Source organism: Chrysemys picta, chromosome 16, assembly GCF_011386835.1.
Source record: "Chrysemys picta bellii isolate R12L10 chromosome 16, ASM1138683v2, whole genome shotgun sequence".
NCBI classification, from domain to species: domain Eukaryota; kingdom Metazoa; phylum Chordata; order Testudines; family Emydidae; genus Chrysemys; species Chrysemys picta.
In genome coordinates this window covers 7,737,537-7,753,776 of record NC_088806.1, presented here as the reverse complement: position 1 = coordinate 7,753,776, position 16,240 = coordinate 7,737,537, and the positions used below count along the sequence as shown (strand labels likewise).

The following is a 16,240-nucleotide window of genomic DNA, read 5'->3' as shown; positions in this document are numbered from 1 at the left end:
TGGGGCAGGAGATTTTACCCCAAGAGGCTTTTCCTCAGCTGGTGAGAAGCAGAGAAACACTCAGGTTCCCAAGGCGCTATTTAGGAAGCCCCCTCACGCACAGGGACAGGCGCACATTTGGAAGAGGGAAACTGCTCCACACACTAGCCCAGGCAGCCGCCCATTTTCTTTGGCAAGTCAGGAATGGCAAAGGCTAGACTGGAAGCATGTGGGGCTTACGCCCCAGCCTTTGTGATTCCCAACCTCCAACTCCTTCCTGGGGCTCTAGTTGAAGCCAGAGCATTGGCCTGAGCTGCCAAGAAGAGGTTCTCAGCGCTGAAGGGAGCTGGACTTTCAGCACCAAGGGAAAACTGCACAAGCACAGCTGCAAAAGGACTCTTGCCCTCAATGGCCTGAGCTGAATTCGGACACCTTATCCATTAGGCCACATGGTCAAAAGCCACTTGAGAAAAGCCTCTCCAAGCACTTCTTTGGAAAAGACGGACACTATGTTTTCGGGTCATCTACTGAGGGGGCCGAGACTCTCTGGCAGGGCCGGCTCCAGGGTTTTGGCCGCCCCAAGCAGCCAAACAAACAAAAAAAAAGCCGCGATCGCGATCTGCAGCGGCAATTCGGTGGGAGGTCCTTGGCTCCGAGCGGGAGTGAGGGACCGTCCGCCGAATTGCTGCCGAACAGATAGACTTGCCGTCCCTCTCCGATGTTGCCGCCCCAAGCACCTGCTTGGTAAGCTGGTGCCTGGAGCCGGCCCTGCTCTCTGGGCACAAGAAGTCGAGTTCCCAGTGAGATGTGAGACTTAATTCTCTGGAGCCAGGTGCAGGGCTTTGGCAGGGAGGCTCAGGCATGGGGGATTGGGGTGCAGCGGACGGGCCGGCTGTCTAGATGCAGAGATTTAGTGACCCTAAGGCGCAGGAGGGAGGAAGAGGAGGAGGAATTGGCAGTGGCCGTGGAGAAAAAGAGGAGGGGTGGAGGCTCTTAGCAAGCCGGGTTAGCTCAGTCCGTAGAGCCAACGGGCTCTTAATGGGAGGGGCCAAGGTTTGAGCTGCTGTCCAGGGACTCAGCTTTTAAGTTGCCTTGTGTGCCAGGAGCCGAACGATTTCTGGTGGTGCCCACTGTCACCCCCAGCATGTAACCTACATCTTCCTGCTGACAAAGCCCTTATATATCAGAGACAAACTCCCCTAGTCTGCCCCTTCTCCCAGTTGAGCTCTCCCTGCACAGAGCCCGGGACAACCCCGACCTAGCCATGCTGGGGGCTCGGGCTTAATCCTCAATCCGCTGAAGCGGCAAGGGAGAAACGGACGAGACTTCTCTGTAGGCTGCTGTCATGTTATTAATATGAATTGGGAATGTAGAGATCATTGTTGCCAACACTCTTGGAGTCATCGTGGATAGTTCTCTGAAGACGTCCACGCAGAGTGCAGCGGCAGGCAAAAAAGCAAACAGGATGTTAGGAATCATTAAAAAAGGGATAAAGAATAAGATGGAGAATATCTTATTGCCCTTACAGAAGTCTATGGGACGCCCACATCTTGAATACTGTGTACAGATGTGGTCGCCTCATCTCAAAAAAGATATACTGGCATTAGAAAAGGTTCAGAGAAGGGCAACTAAAATGATTAGGGGTTTGGAACAGATCCCATATGAGGAGAGATTAAAGAGGCTAGGACTTTTCAGCTTGGAAAAGAGGAGATTAAGGGGGGATAAGATAGAGGTATACAAAATCATGAGTGGTGTGGAGAAAGTGAATAAGGAAAATTTATTTACTTGTTTCCCTAATATAAGAACTAGGGGCCACCAAATGAAATTAATGGGCAGCAGGTTTAAAACAAATAAAAGGAAGTTCTTCACACAGTACACAGTCAACTTGTGGAACTCCTTGCCTGAGGAGGTTGTGAAGGCTAGGACTAGGGTTTAAATTAGGGTTTAAAAGAGAACTAGATAAAAATTCATGGAGGTTAAGTCCATTAATGGCTCTTAGCCAGGATGGGTAAGGAATGGTGTCCCTATCCTTTGTTTGTCAGCGGATGGAGATGGATTGCAGGAGAGAGATCACTCGATCATTACCTGTTAGGTTCACCCCCTCTGGGGCACTTGGCATTGGCCACTGTTGGCAGACAGGACACTGGGCTGGATGGACCTTTGGTCTGACTCAGTCTGACCGTTCTTATGTTCTGGCCCTGACACTGAAAACATTTCAAGGATACGCATGTCCTGTTACCCGTAGTCATGAGGGTGGCAGCCACAGGGCCACTCCCACCAATTAACAAATACACAGAATTAAGTTTCAACCAATTATTTGTAACTGGAATTTTTCCTACTGGGGGGCCAGGGAACTGCCGTAGGGATGCGGTACTGGAAGAAACGGGGGATGAGGGTATTCTGGGCACAGAGCGCATCTGCCCTGAAGCAGCAGTGACACCTGGTGGCCAATGGGGGTAATACATAAAGAGTGTTTCCCAGAGAGAAGTGACAAGCTGTGGCCAGCAGGGGCAGCACCAGCCCCTTCCCAGTTGGGGGCGGGGGCTGAGGTGGAGTAGACAGAAGATTGTGGCTGCTGTGCCCCCCTCTCACCATGAGTCCCTGCCACTCTCTGTGGCCCCACCCCCTGCAGCTCCTCAGTGAAGTGTCAGCCCCGCCTCCTCCCCTCTGAAGCCCCGCCCCCTGCCCTGCTCGAAGACGCCTCCCTCCCACTTCCCTGTAGGCTGTGCAGAGCTCTTAGCCTGCCTCATGCCTCGTCAGGGAAGCGTGGCCATGCTGCCCAAGCCTGAGTCACGTCCACAGCCTGACCAGCCCCGGCTGACGGAGCGCAAAGCCACGCGAGTCAATGGCAGGTCGAGTCGGGGCCGCGTAACCTGCTCTCTTGGGGCTCCGGGGCTGGGGAAGCTGGGGTCATGCTGCCCACTCTGGGGCTGGGAGGGAGGCTGGGGACGCGATGGGGCTGGGGCACTAGCCTGGGGCGGGAGCTGGGTGCTGCGGTGGGGGGGCTCTGGGCTCCAGCAGGGTTTGTGGAAGGGGCGGGGCAGGGGGTTAATCTCTCCCAGCTGGTGGTTCGCGCCCCGCCCATGGTGGTGGCATCACTATCCTGGCCATTGAAGGGTACATAGGGGTGTAACCAAGGGCGTCAGGGACGTATGGGGGGTCAGGCTGAAAATCAACCAATTCGGGAATCACAGAGTCTGGGGAATCCATTGGGAGGGAGTTGATACTAGGGGAAACAATACTTAAATGACTAATTTTGGCCTCTGAGGGACAGTAGAGAGTTGGTTCCGAGGTAGCCAGAGGAAGAAGCAGAGCTTGGGTTGGAGATTGGATCTGGTAGTAGGCGAACGGCAGGCCCTGTATAAGCAGCAAAGTACCACTTTTAATAAACAGCAGCTGATTGCAAGTATTATACTGGCTAATATTTTTAAAACAGTGGAAGTTAAGAGACTAGGTAGGACCTGGGCAATATCTTTGGAGGCAAAACACAAAACATCATGGGAAGAGCATAAGGTACCCACGCGGTAGGCAGTTTGAAATGCCTTGGCCTCACTGCGATATTCATTTTCCAGCAAATGGATTTGGCCTTATAGACTTGAAATATTGGAGATTAGGGCAAGGAGATAAGTTAAGTTCAGGTATTGGGTTGGAATTAGGGAGGTCCAGTCGAAGGGTGGAGGTTTACATAAAGTTGGGGGTTAGCAGGCCAAGTAATAAATTGGCTACCCTGTACAGTAGATAGGTTTAGATGAAAGGGGTATGGCATGTGGGGCTTTGAGGGTAGAGCACAACCATTTAACACAATCCACCATAGGAATCACCACCTTCTCCTTCCCCATCTCCAGCTACCAAATAACTTCTTTACACCCCAACTGTTCCACGGGGGCAGCTATTAGGCTGGCCCAACTCATGCAATGGGAAAAGTTTCAGGCCAGATAATCAAGGAGCACCGTGCCGGGTTCCACTGGGGCATGAACCCAGGACCGTCTGCTTGTAAAGCAGACGTGATAACCACTACAAAATGGAACCTTTAATAGCTTGTGAAAAGGGGTTGTTACAGGCTCCAGGTCCCCAGGCCCACCAAGCAATTCTAGTACTTTACGGGCCAGATAAACGGAGTGGGAAAGGCACACTGTACCTGTGCGTGTAAAGACTTAACACATTTCATGAGCTTTTTACAATACGCTAAGACCTTTTCATCTGTGAGCTGTGTATCTAGACAATCGGGTGCCACAGGAGGGGCTGTGGGCATTCTCATTGGCCTTCCCATTAAAATTTCGTGGGGAGAGAGACCGTGTTTTTGGGCGGGGGTGCTCTTCATCTGCATTAAGACCAGTGGTAGAGAGGTTGGCCATTTAAGGCCGGTTTCTGCACAGATCTTTGCAATTTTATTCTTAAGCACTCCGTTTATTCGTTCCACTACCCCAGCACTCTGCGGGTGGTGAGCGCAGTGGAAGTGCTGGGTTATTCTTAGCGCCTTGCAAATTTGCTGCATGACTTGGCCCGTAAAGTGAGTTCCCCGGTCACTGTTAATGGAAAGGGGTAATCCGAATCGGGGAATAAACTTCTGCAGCAGTTTCTTAGCAACTGTTATGGAGTTGTCCTTAGCACATGGATAAGCCTCTACCCACCCTGAAAATCTACAAACACATACCAAAACATATTCATAAGCACAGCATTTTGGCATATTAATAAAGTCTGTGTGTGAAATTGAGGAGGGAAATGAAACGTCCATGTGATGGCCCAATGCCCTAAGGAATGTGGGTGAAGGACTCAGGCTGAGAAATGATTTAACAGGGGTTTGTATCAATTTATTGGCCTGATTAAAAACTATGGCTAAAAGGCAGCCATGTTGTTTGTACTTGTACCTGTGTAGGGACACCCAGTGGGTGTCGAGTCCATTGCCTTCACCAGGGGTAGTCGATTCTTTTATCAAACAACCTTCTTGGTCAAGGTATAGTCAAGGTCTAGACTCCAGAGAAAATAATACACTGCTGATAATAAGAAGTATATAAAAAGATTTTGCAGTCACTATGGTCATAACTATGATGTGTTGTGTTTCACTCTTTATATCTGGTGCCACCTCATTTCCCTTTAGCCTTGTAGGTGACCAAAGGTAAAGCTAAACATCTCCTCAGATACCAGGGAGTGTTTATATTCATTCCTGCGAGCTACACAGGGGTTTGATGTTGCTGCTTTCAATCCTCCGGCTCTGCTGGGATAAGGAACAATTCACGCTGTCACTGAACTGAAGGAGGGAGATCATTTTTTGACAGGGAGAGGGAGCCTCCTCTTAAAGGTGTTTGTTTGGCTGGCAGCCCTGGTTCCCAGGTCTCTTCTGAGGGAGGAAAGTTTCTATGCAAAATACCAAAACTTTTAAGGGAGAGGAGGAAAAGGCGATGGGCACAGGATGGGGCCAGCATGAACTACAACATGGTTCTTTTATGTGGGATGACTCTGAACATTGACTGATCTCCACTTCCTTGTATTTGAAGAGATGTTTAGTTAGGGTTACCATATTTCATCAAGCAAAAAAGAGGACGGGGGAGCCCCGCCCCCATCCTGGCCTAGCCCCGCCCCCGTCCTGGCCTAGCTCCGCCCCTGCCCTTTCCACTCCCTCCCACTTCCCGCCCCCCTCAGAATCCCTAACCCTTCCCCTGCTCCTTGTCCCCTGACTGCCCCCTCCTGGGACCCCTGCCCCTAACTGCCCTCCAGAACCCCACCCCTACCTAAGCCTCCCTGTTCCTCGTCCCCTAACTGCCCCCTCCTGAGACCCCCCCACCCTAACTGCCCCCCCAGGACCCTACCCCCTTCCTGTACCATGACTGTCCAAAACCTTTATCCACCCTCCCCCCAGAAAGTCCCCCCTGAACTCCCGACCCCCCCCGTTCCCTGTCTCTTGACAGCCCCCTCCAGAACCTCCCTGCCCCTTCTCTGACCCCCTGGCCCAATTACCCTGCTGCTCAGACCAGCGTGCCGGGGAGGAGGAGCAGCGGGAGGAGCTCCAGACGGCCGGTGCGAACTGCCGGCTGGTGATTTGCGAATACAGGGGGGCGGGGGAGGGAGTAAGTGATCTCAGCTGCAGGGGAGAGGAGGAGGGGCTCTCTCTGGCTGTCGGAGCCCCTTGTAAGTGGCACCATCCGGCCGGCTGCCCTGTCAGCAGCACACGCTCTGCATGGGGGGGGAGTCCGGACATTTACAGATTCCCCCCGGACGCTATTTTTAACTCTAAAAGCCAGACATGTCCGGGGGAATCCGGATGAATGGTAACCCTAGTTTAGTTTTGCACTTGGGAAACTACAAGGCTGAACCAATTATATCAGGGGTCTCAAACTCCCAGCCCATGGGCCATCTGTGGCCCGTGAGCCTCCCCAATGTGGCCTCTGGGGCTCCAGCAGTTTTGGGGCCGGGTCTCTCCCTTGGCCCCACCTGCCTCCCCTAGGTGCTCCCCCCCCAGGGGCGCAGGCAGCACAGCAGAGCTCAGCGCCGTCTGCCTGCTTGCTCCAGTGACTGCTGGCCCCTTCCTGCAGCCCCAGGGCAGGGCAGGGTGGGGCGGGGCTGTGCCTCTGCGCGCTGCCCCTGCCCCCAGCGCCCCTGCGGCCAGTGAGATGCTGCGGGGGCGGTGCCTGAGGGCAGCAGCGTGCAGAGGCCCCCTGGCCCACCCTGCCTTGGAGCCCCAGGTAAGCGCCACACCCCCAAACTCCTTCCAGAGCCTGCCCCCACACCCCCTCCCCACATACCCCCTCCTGCCCCCAAACTCCCTCCAGAGCCTGCACCCCCTCCCCACACACCCCCAGCCCCAAATTCCCTCCCAGAGTCTGCACCCCCTCCCCAAATACCCCCTCCTGCCCCCAAACTCCTTCCCAAAGCCTGCCCCCTCTCCCTCCGCTCCCCCCAGCCCCCAAACTTCATCCCAGAGACCAACCTCTCACCTCTTCTGCACTCAAACTCGCTCCCAGAACCTGCACCCGAATACCCTACCCCAGACCTCCTCCCTCACCCAAACTCCCTCCCAGAGCCTTAGGCAGGTGCGGGGCAGAGTTTTGGGGGGCGGGCTCTGGGCGGTATGAGTGACATTATTGGCCCACTGGGAAGATTGGAGGACTGGCACTGGCCCTACGGTAAATTGAGGTTGAGACCCCTGCTGTAAGGGATTGGAGCAATGCTGGAGAGGCTGACGGGCACGGAGCTGGGGAGCCGTGTGTGCGCCAAGGAGAGTTGTTGTTGTGCTCTGGTGACACAGAGCCGGGGTGGGGAGTTTATACGCTGTGGTGTTTGTATAGAGATAAAGTTTACTAACCCCCAGGTTAAAAACTGTTCCTGCTCTGGTCTGTACATGGCCTTCTTTGTTCAGAGTATAGTTCCCTGATTAAATATTTCCCTGCATGGCAATGGGTTCCTAGTTCAATTCCAAGTGATTCCCTTTAAAAACTTTTTCAAATGAAAATCGATTTCCAGACTCATCTCCAGTGTGTTCAGGAGTTCGCTGAATCGGGGCGGGAGGGGGGGAGCTTGAAATGAATTTAAACACTCAGCATTTTCCTGTGCAAATGTATAAAAACCGAGCAGAGCTGTCCAGCAGCTGAAATCAGTTCCAGTCCTCGGTGTCTCTAAGAGGGACACTCTGTATTTGAGGCATGTGGGACACCTCTGTGGTGATGATAGGTTAAAAAATACTGGATTCAATGAAAGATGAGACCATAGGAGGGGCAGGTGAACGGCAGCACCACACAGGGTCATAACACTCAGACACGGGGCTTCACTGTCACTACCCCTGTGAGAGAGAGAGAGGGTCTAAGGCCAGCTCCGCACAGGGGGGCAGGAGAGAGAGGGGCTCAGGTCAGCTCCACAAAGAGTGGGGTCAGGGCTTCAGCCCTGCAGCTTCTGCCATTAGGGTAGCTGGGGACTTCACTGCTCCATCTCCTGCTGGGGTCGGGGCTTCTCCTCCCCCTAAACTGCCACTGCACCCACCAGCCCTAGCCAGGCTCCCTTGGGTCACCTGATGGCTGCTGTAGCCGGAGTGGAGCCTGAACCCCCACAGGTGGAGGCCATGGCCACTAGCCCAAGAGGTGCGGGGTGGTTCCCAGTGAGCAGGGGCGGGAAGAAGCAGGGTGGGTTGGAGCAGGAGTGGAGGCAGCTTTCCTGACTCTGGGCCCGGCGCCACGGTAAACCCGGTACTGCCAGCGCCAGGACTTTCCCCACCCTCGCACTGTTCCTTCTCCCGAGGCTCTGTCCCTGCACCGCCCCTTCTCCCGAGGCCCCATCCCTGCACCGCCCTTTTGCCCAATCTCCATCCCCACATCGCCCCTTCCCCAGAGGCCTTTCCTCATTGAACTCACACCGACCCTTCCCGCTAGTCCCCACCCCTTTCCCCATATCCCCAGGCCTTTCCCCGAGGCCCCACCTCTGCACTGCCCCTTCCCTCTAATCCCCACCCCTGCACCTCTCCTTTCCCTGAGGCCCCGCCCCAACCTCAACCGTTCCCCAGAGGTCCTGCACTTGCACCACCTGTTCCCCCTAATCCCTGCCCCTTTCCCCAAAGTCCCGCCCCGCCCCTTCCTCCAAGGCACTGCCCTCGCATTGCCCCTTTCCCCGCATTCCCAGCCTCCCGAGACCCTGGCCCTGCACTGCCCCTACCCCCAATCCCCGCCCTCGCACCGCCCCTTTCCCGTAATCCCAGCCCCTGCACTGCCCCTCCCCTCTAATCCCTGCCCTCACACCGCCCCTTTCTTGAAGTCCTCCCCTCACACTGCCCCTTCCCCCGAGGCTCCGCCCCGCACCACTCAGCGACCCAGAAGCAGGGCAGATCCGGGACGCAGAAAGATGCTTAAGAAAAAGCCTCCGGTCCCAGCCCCCTGCCTTGCCACAGACTTCCCGGGTGCCCTTGGGCACATCACTCAGCCTCTCTGGGCCTCAGTTCTCCCGTCCGGGAAATGGGGCTAGTGGTGCTTCCCCCCCTCACACGAGCCTGGGAGGAGACCTACCCTGCAGATTAGGAAGATGTTCAGATATTGGGGTAATGGGGGAGGGGCACAGGGGGAGTATATTAGCACCCTCGTTTGGTATCTGGAGTCTGTTTAGAAACAAAACATTTCCCAGAAGTCATTCCAAACCCAGTATTCAGCCGTAACCTTGGGAAATATATAACAGAGCAGTGTGGTTTTTTCCCGTGTAGCCAGCACCCAACCTGGCACCAGCCCCCAGCTGTGCCCCCTTCCTGCCACTGCAACCCCATCTCACCTCCTGACCCTGGCTGGGTGCCCCGGCCCCTCATAGCAGGGGGCTGTCCAGGAGAGTGCAGGGGGGTCTCCTTGCAGCCATGAGGGGGTGTCTGATGGGTGCTGTCACCTCTGCCAGAGACCCCCAAGAAACCCACTAGCTTCCTCTGCATGGGAGGGAGGGGCTTCTACTTTGTGACTTGAGGGGGGGAGATTCTGTGATGTCACAGCCCGTGGAGGGAGAGGTTCAAATCACGAGTCTGAAGTGGAAGGGCAACCCCCAACCCCCACTCAGATTCCGCTAGGGGTCTGGGCTGGGATCTCGAGGGAGGGAGACACAGGAAAAAAACAGCCACCACTATGGAACCCAGGAGTCCTGGCTCCCAGTTCCTTGCTCTCACCTCCAGACCCCCCTTAGCTCCAAGAGCCAGGGATAGAACCCAGGGGTCCTGGCACCCAGCCCCCACCAGCTCTGACCACTAGACCCCCACTCCCCTTTTAGGCTCGCTGCCTCTTCTATCACCACCCCACCTGTCCATCCCTTTGCTGCAGGTTTTTGGGGTGTCACCTCTGCTCTGCACTCCCCCACTGCATTCCAAGGCCTTCCCTCCCTCCAACCACATATCCTTTCCCCCCTCATGCTGGATCATCTGCTTGGCCCTCCACCCGTTCCCGGGGCGCACTGTGCGGCGTGGCTTGGGATTATGCAATGGCCCAGAACCAGGCAATGCAGAACGGAAACCACAGGCCCTGCCCAGCCCCACTGGAGCTGCCCTTCAGGTGCATCGGAGCCCAGCGCCCTGTACCTGCACCCTCCTGCCCCACAGGGGTGAGCTGCACCCCCCGCCACACTCCGCAGAGGGGAGAAGGGTCAGGCCAGCCAGCCCGTTTAGGATGGGGGAATCGCCACCTCTTTTTCTCCACAGCCACTGCCTATCTGCAGGATTCCTCCTCCTCCTTCCTCCTGTGCCTCAGTGCAACTAAATCTCCACACCTAGACAGCCGGTCCATCCGCTGCACCCCAATCCCCCATGCCTAACCCTCCTGCCAAAGTCCTGCACCTGGCTCCAGAGAATTAAGTCTCACATGTCTCTTGTGCACAGAGAGTCTTGGCCCCCCTCATTGGGTGACCTGAGTCTGAGAAACACAGTGTCCATCTTCTCTAAAGTACTTGGAGAGATTTTTCTTGTGCGACCACGTCACCTAATGGATAAGGCATCTGACTTTGGATCAGGAGATTGAGGGTTCAAGTCCCTCCGTGGTTGTCCTTGTACCATTGTGCTGAAAGTCCTGCTCCCTTCAGCACTGGAACCTCTTCTTGGCCGCTCAGGCCAATGTTCCGGCTTCACCCAGAGCCTCAGGAAGGAGTTGGGGGCTGGGTGTCACAAAGGCTGTGTTTCCTTCTCTCGTTAGGGAGCAGAATGAATCCCTCTTCTCCAGCCAGCTGGGCTCCCACCTTCCCCCTCTCCCACACGTTCATCAGAAAAAACAACGACTTCTGAGTGACGCCCAGTGCTTGGGGCCTAGACACCAGAAGTGACAGCCGGATCCCACCCTGGGCCAGGACGGTTTGTGTTAAAAGGCCCCATCGTTGCAGTGGATGCATGCCAAGGGTATTAGTTGGCTCAGTCTGGTGACCTAATGGATGTGGCCACACCACCCCATCCCAGGGCAGTCCCGCCTGAGAACCAGGATCCATGGAGCGACATTTCCCCCCGCCCCGACAGATGGGCTCTGCAGATGCTGGTGGAGGGCAGCAGGAGGGAAGTTTGCACTAGCGCTGTCTGGGCTGTATCTGCACCAAGGATAAATGGAGGGGGTCACACAGCCTGTGCCTGACACTCCACAGTGCTACATTCACGCCGAGCACAAGTCAAATGCTGCAGCAAGGAGGGTGAGTTCCCCATGAATTCCCATGTGAGCACACAGTGCCCCTGTCCTCCACACACACACACTGCCACTGTCCTCCACACTGCACACAGACAGGGCCGTCCTTAGGATTTATGGTGCCCTAGGCGGGATTATTAAACTGGTGCCCCTGTGCCTGACTTGCTCTTAACAACACAAACATAAGCTTACAGGATTGGAAAACTTGCCACATGCATGTTATTAAACCCAGTTTAACTTAATTAAGCACACTGTAATGCTGATGGACTAGCACTAAAGAAGTAGTGCTATAGAAAAACTTCTGATTTGACAGAATGATGCAAATAATATAATTTTTTTAATTTGTCAACATTTTATTGGAAATTTATATAAGAGGTATTGAAACAAGGATTTGTTTTTAATTAAAAGCAATCTTTCTGGCTTTTTTTGGCTGCAAAAGCAGTAATAATGTCATTGTATGACAAAGACAAAGTGATGTCTTGTTCGATTGCAGGAATAGCAAGACCAGTCATTGTCAATTCCTGACTCGTAGAACGGAGATAGTTTTTAATGAGCTTTAGTTTTGAGAAACTCCGTTCTCCTGATGCTACTGTTACAGGAATTGTCGGTAGAATACGAGTGGCAATGTACACATTAGGATATATGTCAACAAGTTTGCTGGTATGAATAAACTGTACAATGTCCATCACCGATTTTGCATGTGGCAACATTGGTGACAGTGTCCTCAATTCTTCGTACACTTCAAGTCCATTTAAATCAAAACTATCACCGTGCTTCAGGAGGCTCTCTAGGTTCTTGCGCTGTGACCTTGAGCTAGTGTGAAGACACCTCACAAGGCGCTCCGCCCTCACTGAGACACAATAGAGTTGGAAACCCAGGTCATTTTTACAAAGCCACTTTTTAGTTTTAAATGTATAGTGGGCATCAGTCTTAATGTTAGTTACAACTCTATATCAACCTTACACTGTAAATAGATCAATGGCATTATCCAGTTTAATAAGCTGGGTTTCCAAGCAGTGGGAAAATATAACCCTAGTTTTACTCCTAGGTAAAGCACAAAGTGACCAAAATGAAGTCAGTACAGAATCATTTCATCTAGATTAAGGTAGCACAGAAATGTTACAGAAGTCCTATTGTGCCTCACTTTTGTTTAGAAAGACATTAGCAATAGCAGCACAGTTCCTTCCCCAACCCCTCCCCTTCCCTTCCCAGAGACCCCAGCAGCCAATCCCCTCCCTCAGACTGTGCTGCATTCGGCTCTCTCTAGGACCCAGCAGCCCTGCTGTTAAATGCTCCACTGCTTCCCGTCTGTCCGGGCTCCCGGCAGAGCGGTGCCCCCAGGTAGCGTGGTGCCCTAGGCGGTTGCCTGTTCTGCCTATGGCTAAGGACGGCCCTGAAGATATCGCTCGATGCCTCCCCTCCCTCCCCCACCCCGGGGGCTTTGCTGGCCAAGGGGAGTGGGGGTTGGTGGAAGGAGAGCAGAGGGGTCTGTTAAAGGACCATTGGATTGGCCTGTCACACCGCAAGGTGAGAAACTGAGGTGAAGGGCACTGCCCAGTGTACTCTGGGGTGGGAGTTTTGCTTATGATCGTAGATTTGAATTTATGATCATAGATTTGAGTTAACTGCGATTAATCGACAGCCCTAATTTTTACTATATTAATTAATCCCATAACTTTATTTACTCAAGCTTAAAAATTAGTGTCACTTAATGTTTCTCTCTCCTAACAAGAATGAACTGAATTTTGTGACTTTCTGGAAAATGCAGAGAGATTAAATGTGGGGAATTCAGTCTCTGTGTTTGTGAATTGATGTTTTCCATTCACAGTTCATTGCACTGAAATACTAAGAGAGATCTAAGGGCTGATGTACTTTGGACACTTAACTGGCGTAGCGACATCTCTCCGGGTGTGAAAAGCCACCCTCCTAACCAGTGTAGTTCAGCTGACCTAAGCCCTGGCGTAGATAGTGCTGGGTGGATGGAAGAAGTCTTCTGTCAATCTGACTACTACAGCGATGGGAAAACCCCTGCAATCACTGTAGCGACTGTCTACTACAAAGTGCTACAGCTGTGTTTTAAGTGTAGACAGCCTAAGGGCAGGTCTACACTACGGGGCTAAGTCGACCTAAGTTATTCAACTCCAGCTACATGGAATTGACTTGTTTGCTGCTGAGAAGAGAGTCAGGCCAGTTCTCTGGGCACCAGAACTTCCAGCATCTTCCCAGCCCAACCCAGACTGCTGCCCTGCCCCAGCCTCTGCCCCACTGGGTCCCTGCATTGTGAATCTAGAGCAGCATTTCTCAAATTCAGCCACCAGGGGATTTTCCTGCAGCCAGGACAGCCTCCTGGGCAAGGATGCAGGTGGGGGGAAAGCAGCAGCCCCTCTCTGCATGCACTGCCTGGGTGTTTGCTGGCGCTACCAGCAGGGGATCGGCATCATGTACCGCCCAGCCTCCTGGGGGCTCCAGGCAGCACATCTGCAGGCATGTGGGGCTGGGGTGTTCTTGATGGGGTAGGAACCTTCAACGCCGCAGGCAGCTGGTGAGTTCCCAACTCACCTACCAGGGGCTGAGAGGCTCTGGGGGAAGACTTTGGGCTTCAGCTTGCCAGGGCTCCAGGAGTGGGCTTGGGGCTTCAGTGCCCCTCCCACCCTCACGTCAGCCCCGGGGCTCTGGGCTTCAGCCTTCCCACCTCCACCCCTCCCCGGCTCCAGCCACAGGCCTTCAGCAGCGGGCTCTGGGCTTCAGCCCATGGGCTATGGCTTCAGGCTACAACCCCCGGGGTGGTGGGGCTCCGGCTTGGGAAAATGGTCAGAGTGGCCACCAGCAAGAGTTGGTGGCCACACTCTGAGGCCACCAAAACAATTGTGATGAATCCCCTGCTCCAGAGCATGAAGGGGCAGCAGCTGAGGCCAGCAGACAGCCTGGGCTGGGCAGATGCTAGGAGCAGAGCACCAGAGGCTGTACTGGCTCCCTCCTCAGCACCAAGCAATCAATCCCCTCATCCCTGCGACAGCAGCCTGCAGCTAAGGGCAGTGCCCGTGGGGGGTTTCTCGTCTTGCTCCCGCTGGGGTGAGCAGGGACCTGGGGGTGTTTCTAGCAGAGACGTTGGAACTGAACTGGGGAACCAGCTTTTATAACAGGCAGCTCAGGAATGGCATCAGATGAGCAGACTATTGCTTTAACGCTCGGCCACCTTGCCTGATGAACGGCCTCTTATTGCATTGCTTCTAAGGTCTCTGCTTCCTGCAACCTTTCCCCCGAGTTCATTGGCTGGCTGGGCACAGGAGGGTCTGTACTATTGACAAAGACTAAGTGACAGGGACAAAATCCTCAAATCCTGCCTGGTGCCGGGAGCCACGTTTGCTCTTCAAATTCTGTCGATCATAAATGTCCAGGTCTGGGAATGTCCCACAACAGCATTTAATGGGAAGCTGCCTCAGAACAGTTACACTGCACAGAGTGGGGAATTAGTGACATTTTGAGGATCGTTTGGGAAATTAGCCTTTGCTGACAAGGTTTGTCTCTGTTTCTATCTCACCTTCAGGTGTCATGTAGAGGGATCTTGGGCATATTTCTGCGAGGTTAATAACTATCTCCTCAACTTTATTTACTCAAACTTAAAAATTGGTGTCACCTGATTTTTGCATCTCCCTGTGAAAAAACAACTGACGTGGCTTTGTACAGGGTGTCATGATGTTAACATTTCAATCTCTGTACTTGTGGGGGGTGTTGCTTCTTTACAGCTGACTCAGAGCTTCCAGCCTCGGGCTGCCCCTGCCTCACTGCCAGGCACACCGGGCTGTTAGCTGCACCCACTGTCCTTGCCAGGGGCCCTGCTGAACCCTGGGCGGCTGCACTGCAGTGCTGGGGTGACTCTGCAGGGGGAGAAGCTGCTGTGGAGCAATGTAGAGCAGGTGCAGGAAGGAGCCGGGGTCACTAGTCACATTCTGACCTGCCCAATGTTCCACATCTGGGAATGGCCGAGAACAATTCTAAGGGGAAGGGGAATGCAGAGCAGTGACACTGGAGGTGCCCAGACCTCCACTGGGGCCAGCATGGAAATTAATAATGGGAAGATCATTTGCGAAATTAGTCCTCACTGACAACATTTGTCTCTGTTCTTATTTCATGTTCTGGTGTTATTTATAGGAATCAGGACATAGTTTTACTCTATTAATTAAACCCTTAATTTTATTTAACCAAGACAAAAACTTAGCATTACTTATTTTTTCTCTGTTCTAGCAAGAATAATTGAATTTTGTGATGTTCTGGAAAGTGCAGAGAGATTAAATGTGGGGAATTCAGTCTCTGTGTTTGTGAGCTGATGTTTTCCTCGCACAGGTCAGTGCCTGCATTGAAATACCAAGAGGGATCTAAGGGCTGGTGGACGCTGGGCACTTAACTGGCAGAGCGACGTCCCTCAGGGTGTGAAAAATCCACCCTCCTAACCAATATAGTTAAGGTGAACTAAGCCCTGGTTAGATAGTGCTAAATAAAAGGAAGAATTGTTCTCTCAATGCAGCTATTACAGGGATGGGAAAACCCCTCCAGACTGTCTACTCGAAAGTGCTATCGCAGTGTCTTAAGTGTAGACAGAGTGAAACTAGATCTGGCTCCAGTTTGCACTGTGGATGCTCAGGCACTAAGACTAGAGTAACAATAAAAGTGAAGTGCATCCGTAGTTGGCAGGATTTGAACCTGCGCGGGGAAACCCCAATGGATTTCTAGTCCATCGCCTTAACCACTCGGCCATAACTACTTGATGTACACTTGTTTTATTACACGATGATTCTGTTGTCACTGAACTGTCACTTCAAATTGCTCAGACCAGCTTCCCCAGCACACTCACAACTGCGCATCAATGTTAATGTGTCCTTGGCTGAACAGCGAGAATTCCTGCCCATTTCCCTTCTGCCTGGAGCAGGATGAGAGTGTGTTTGTGTTAACGACATTGCTGTAGATTTTTCTTCATTCCCCAGGGTGACAATTCAGACAGACCCTTTCTAGTCAAATCTCCAGCACATCATCCCAATAGCAGGGGGCAGGATTTCTTTGGGGCACTGAAATATTTCAGGAAGTTGGTGCGAGAATTCAGCCTTTCATTCCACCCCTGGTGTTTCATGGACTAACAACAGCAGCAGAAACAAAGAGCC

At 53.2% G+C, this 16,240-nt stretch overlaps 1 non-coding gene across 1 annotated transcript; it reads right to left on the bottom strand.

Annotated features, from left to right (window-relative positions):
* Positions 1–15,764: 15,764 nt before the first annotated feature.
* TRNAS-AGA (transfer RNA serine (anticodon AGA)) lies at positions 15,765–15,846 on the bottom strand. The gene has a single exon. It is a non-coding gene; the product is annotated as a tRNA-Ser (tRNA).
* Positions 15,847–16,240: the final 394 nt, after the last annotated feature.